Source organism: Rosa chinensis, chromosome 1 (genome assembly GCF_002994745.2).
Source record: "Rosa chinensis cultivar Old Blush chromosome 1, RchiOBHm-V2, whole genome shotgun sequence".
In the NCBI taxonomy this organism is placed as follows: domain Eukaryota; kingdom Viridiplantae; phylum Streptophyta; class Magnoliopsida; order Rosales; family Rosaceae; genus Rosa; species Rosa chinensis.
This window is the reverse complement of record NC_037088.1, coordinates 26,485,509-26,491,121: the sequence shown is the minus strand read 5'-3', so window position 1 is coordinate 26,491,121 and position 5,613 is coordinate 26,485,509. Positions and strand designations below refer to the sequence as shown.

Here is a 5,613-nt window from a genome sequence, read left to right as displayed (position 1 = left end):
CGTGGCTTAATGACTCTATCTTGATTTGGCTCCGATGCTTATCTTCGGCTGACTTGATGCTGGACTCCGTCTTGATCGGCTTTGATGATCGTCACCAATGGCTGTAACTAATCTTGAAGTTGACTATCTTGGATTGAACTCTCCTTATCGGCTAACGAACTTCAATTTGACTGAAATACTAGATCCCACCTCATCTTTATCGTTTACCAACTTACTTTGTCGATTAGCTATTATCCTCCCAAGTTGAGTTCGAATTGGAAACTGGCTAGAATGACTTGAACAATTGGCCGATGGGCTTTTAGATAATAAATCTCTTTTTCAAATTGATGACTATGGGCCGGCCGATAACTAAAAGCCTAGCTTTTATCTTACTCAACTTGGACCAACCAAAGTGTCCAATTATTCATCGGCCACCATTTCTGGCTACCAGTCCAAATCACTTGTTGAGCGGCTCATTGTAATCAGAAATCATTCAATAACTATGCACGTTAGCTATGTCTGAGTGGACATGCAAATGTGGGTACAAACATTGCCCCCCCCCCCTAAGTTTCTTAAGCATCGGCGAATGTCGCCGAGTGATTGGGAAATTTGAGTCAACATGGCCTCCTAATTAACTTCTGAAAACTCATGTAAATATGTCCCTCATTACCTCCCTGATGGCTAGAATATATTTTCTTGGTCGAACAAGGTTTCGGGAAAGCAACTTGAGTGTGAAGCTCTTACTCAATAATTAGTGAACCAAATGTAATGGCCGAATTCCAAATTTATAAGTTGATAAGTTGGCTTCCATATTCACGCTCTAGTGAATAAGTAATTGGACAACTTGACCAAATGACATTCGAGTAGAGCCACTAAACAAATCCGAGTAGGACAACACGTGAATATACCTCATGGTGGCCAACAAATCAATGAACGCATGGAAGCCAACGAATATTAATGTTCAAATCAGCCAACAGAAGAGGGAATAGGCAAATCGGCTAACAAAAGCCAACGAATAACTTACTTGAGTTTAGCCAATTGATAGGACTAGTGTTGGCCAACAAATGAGTAGTGGCTCATGGAAGCCAACGAGTGAACAACACCAAGGGTTTTAGCCAACAAATGAAAAAATATCACAAGAAAGCCAATTTATAGCTCTTGGTCGCCAACACATGAAAAATCTCAAGGAAGCCAACAAAGCTATTTTAGGTAAGCCAACACATGGAAAAAACTTAAGTTGGCCAATGAGCTCAAGTGAGGAAAAGTAAGCCAACAAGGGAGTTCCAATTTGAAGTGGGCCAATCGTGTGAAGAATTTCAAGTTAGCCAACGCAAAGAAAACTTGGGCAGCTAAAGGTAGCCAACGCAAGGACAAACTCTTGGTCAGCCAACTACTCCCTTATCCTTCTTTCTTTTTTTCTTCCGGGTTGGCTGTGCACCAAAGTTTACTATGGGTCAACCCATTTCTAGTATTATTCACTTTTCTTTTAATCATCTTATCTCTTCATCTTCTCAGCTCCTCACAACCACTCACTCTTTCTCTTCAGAAACACAAAGCTTTGTTATAGGTGGTCTTCTAACTCCCAGATCTCATCTTTAAATCCATCAAATCCTTCACCAAATGAATTGGGTATGGAGTGAGTACATAAGAGGCAAAACGGACTACCATCACACAGAAGGTACGATCTTTTTTTTTTTTTTTTGAATTTTGAATTTTGAATTTTGCACTTGACATTGAAAACCCAGATTTCATGAATCTGATGTATATCTCCCCTGCAAAATCTGAATTTTGCATTGCATAGTCCTCTCTTCCATCATTCTAAAGTTGAAATCATGGCTGGGTAACCCCTAATTTTTCACTGCGTGAGGCATCACAAACAGCAGGTATGATATTTGTATTCTTCTTTGAATTATAAACCCAGAATTAAAGATGAATAGTGCATTCATCTATTACTAGAAGCCATCTTCTTTGGATCTAATTATGGTCTACATGTTCTTTCTCTCTGTTCAAATTCCTAGACATATAAAGCACATGCCAATGAACTGAATAAACTAATTCATGATTGTAATTATACGAAGCCACCATGCACTTCTCTCAATTCCCCAGATTTGGTCTGATGCAATTAACCAAACTCTCTTTTTTTTTTTTTTGTTGGCTTTACTCTTTTTCTCCTATTGGTTTGATTTTGTCTTCCAAGGGTCCGTAGCCATCAATTATGAATGGCACTAATTGATAATTATCATGACCAGATAAAGTTGTTTAATGCCTGTGAGGGTGACTTTGTGACTTTGACTTTTTGCAGCAAGACCCTCCTAGTTGTGCGAGACTAGGCCCAAAATCGTTCAATGGTTGTCCCAAGAACAACTTCGTTGTAACCTATTAAATGTAACAGCAGCTACTTGGCTTGACGATAACAGCAGCTACTTGGCCTGATGATAACAGCAGCTACTTGGTAGCGATTTAAACTTGAGTTCATAAGAACAGGGCTCATAGGCAGGAAAGGTGTGGGAGCTAGATGTATGAGAGTTTAGCAGAGAGAGAGAGTTCCGGCAACAACATGGTTCTGGGTTTTGGATTAAGGTTGTTTGAATATTGATGGCTAGATTATCAGAGATGAAGCTTGATCTCTTGCTTGATGTTTTTGGGTGTTGTGGCTTGGTTTCCTACGGCAACGAACTCGCCCTTTATAGCGGCGATAGAGGGGGTGGATTTGCGCCAAGAACCAGAGGCTTTGAAAGAGTATTCTTAGTTTTGATGGGATCATTCTAAAACCTTCAGCTTTTGTTTTCCCTATGAAATCAAAAGAGTGAAAGCCTGCTTTGGCCATGTGGGTAAAGACCGGTGGTGCAGGTATAGGGCGGCGATGGAGATCCCAGATTTCATGCTGCCGTGATTTTTGAGAGATCATAATCCCTTGATTTGTGCTATTGTAGATTGTGATCACAAATACCTAAATATTATCGGAAATTGGGGCAGGATTTTGGAGGATGAGAGTTGGGAAGCTTTTGTATAGACTTGGGGTTCTTACCAGAAAAGGATGGAGTAGTAATCCCAGCAACAACTTGACAGAACGACATTCCTGATTTGGAGAAGACGACTCCAACGTCTTTTTGGGCTACGGGTTCTAATGTAGTGGACTTTGGGTAAGGAATGACTCTAGTGGGCTCTAAGTCTTGTTGGGCTTGCTTTCATCTCTCTACTAGCCCACGTTAAGATATTGGCCCTCGAAGCGTGAATTTTGGTTCCCAAGTCCAAAATTACCGACTGGCCTTATCATAACGATGGGCCTCGCATGATCCGTTACCTTCCACACCATATCCCGCCGTATGAGCCCCAAACGTAGCTTGGGCCTACTCGTATCGCGTGATAAATAAGCGTGTTGGTCTATTTGGAAATCCCTGTCAATCGTTTGAATATTTAGGCATCTCGTATCGCTTGTTAAATAGAGAATTCCCTTTCGCCGTAAAATGGGCTTGCTTGAAGGCCCAGTTAGGTTATGAGGTCGATGACTCGTTCCCTTTGCCTGTCACTTAGTCAAATTCGAACTTGTGGAGATTTGGGTATCAACAATGCCAACCAGTGAACTTTTGACCAACTTTTCCAAGACTTAATTTAATGCAAGTGTTGGTAGTCCATCAATTGATAATTTTATGCAATTATCATAATTATGCATTTGAACTCGGCCATTTGAATTATGGTTTCATCAATCCATTTTGTGCCTATGTGCAATTTCTCTCTCTCTTTGTAGCTCGTTGCAATTTGCACATATATACACATGTATTAATGTTCATTGACTTCTCATTCATGATGAAGCAGACTATCAAAGTGTACTCACAATTTGCTAGTTTGAATTTAATTCCCACTAGGCCCAACTTGTGGCACATAGTTACGGATGCACGCATTTTTCTCGATAAATATTTACCCAAAGGCATTTATGCAATTATATTGCCAACATTTTTTTCGAGAAAGTCCCCCCTGCACTGAATAACTAGAAACTTGATGTACACCAAGAAACATGATGTGCTAACCAATGATGCTCTATATCTTGTAGGATTGAGTCGGCCAAGCAATGGCTTCAAAAGGGACCGGAGAAGAAAATGACGAAGGCAAACAGAGAAGTATTACCATACGCTCATTTGCATTCGCGGAAGCATTAAGTCAAGCCACTGAAAAGAATGTAGGAAAGTCATCAAGGGTTTGAAGCCGAACTTCAAGCTTTCATGAGGGCATTTTAGGCTGATGCTCTAACCCAACCAGAAAGCTGCGTGGCCATTTCGCAGTTACCGACCTCTCAATCGACATCAAGAGAGGAAATTGATGGGGCTCTGAAGGTAATAAATGAAACTTTGTCTCACCCATTGAAAGAGTTTGTGGAAACAGACCAACTACCAAAAGTGAAAGTGGCCATGGATGTGTTACTTGGAGCCAAATATTTTGCCCCTTCCAAGGTAACCCTCATTGGCAAGAAGCTAGAGGTGTTGGCCCAACAAATATCTCGTGTAGCTGGTTCTTACCAAGAAATAGAAAAAACGAGACAACAAACCTTGGCTTGTGAGCAAATGAAGAAAGCCATGGTTCCCAAGTTTGGGTGCTGTATGGAGCAAAAATGGGTTGTGGAGTCTCTCGAAGGCAAGATAAATGAGTTGGAAAGACAATTGGCATCCTTGAAGCAAGAGAGACAAGAAGTGGGGGAAAAGCTTCTTCAAAGGAGTAAGCAATGTTTCCAAAGCTGAAAACAATTGAAAAAGATAGAGGTCGATTTGAAAGTTCTAAGCCTAGGCGTATGCAACTTGAGAGTGACCTTCTAGATACTGGTTTTACCTTAGGAGCTCTTAAAACTTTATTAGCCGAGTAATGATGATTTATGTAGGTGGCCCTTTTGGAGGCCATTGGCCGGTTTTGTAAACATTTGAAACTTGTGGGCCGATAAAAAACTAATTATTTGCTTGCCAGTAACTTGTCATAAACTTTACTGTGTCATGTATAGATAATATCTTGTAGTAGTAAGTACAAGTGGAGCATAATGGCCAAGCAAACAAACTGGAAAAATCTGATAAAAATAATAATCTTTTCGGTCTAACTGCATCGGCCAAGGAATCAAAACGGCCTAAACATATATAAATTATAAACTCGTGGCCGTCTTTTGGTCACACCATTATTCAGTAGCTCGCGCTTCCCACATTGTGGAATAATATTTCTTTAGGTATTGGCCATTAATAGGCATTGCGTGTCGTTCGCCATCTTTATCTCGCAAATGATATGCTCCTTTTCCGAGAACTTTGTCAATAATAAATGGACCCTCCCAATTTGGTGACCATTTTCCAAATCTGGGATCCTTCGTGCCAATGGGTAACACTGCTTTCCAAACCAACTCGCCTTCCCCAAAACTCTTGTATCTGGTCTTTTTATTGTAAGCATGAGCGACTGCCTTCTTTTGAGCTTGAAGCCGATCATATGCATCCAGCCTTGCTTGGTCAAGATCCTCTAGTTCTTGAAGCATTGCCTGACTATATTCGTCGGCCGTGAGATTGTTTTGCATTGCAACTCTCAATGATTTGACTGTCAATTCCATTGGTAAAATTGTGTCATGTCCATAAGTCAGAGCAAAGGGAGTTGTTCCTGTAGCCGAGCGTT

At 40.7% G+C, this 5,613-nt stretch overlaps 1 long non-coding RNA gene across 1 annotated transcript; it reads left to right on the top strand.

The window, feature by feature from the left end:
• The first annotated feature begins 1,402 nt into the window (after positions 1-1,402).
• On the top strand, positions 1,403-4,021 carry LOC112182618. Its single transcript, XR_005806078.1, has 3 exons — positions 1,403-1,657; positions 1,781-1,862; positions 2,282-4,021. It is a non-coding gene; the product is annotated as an uncharacterized LOC112182618 (long non-coding RNA).
• Positions 4,022-5,613: the final 1,592 nt, after the last annotated feature.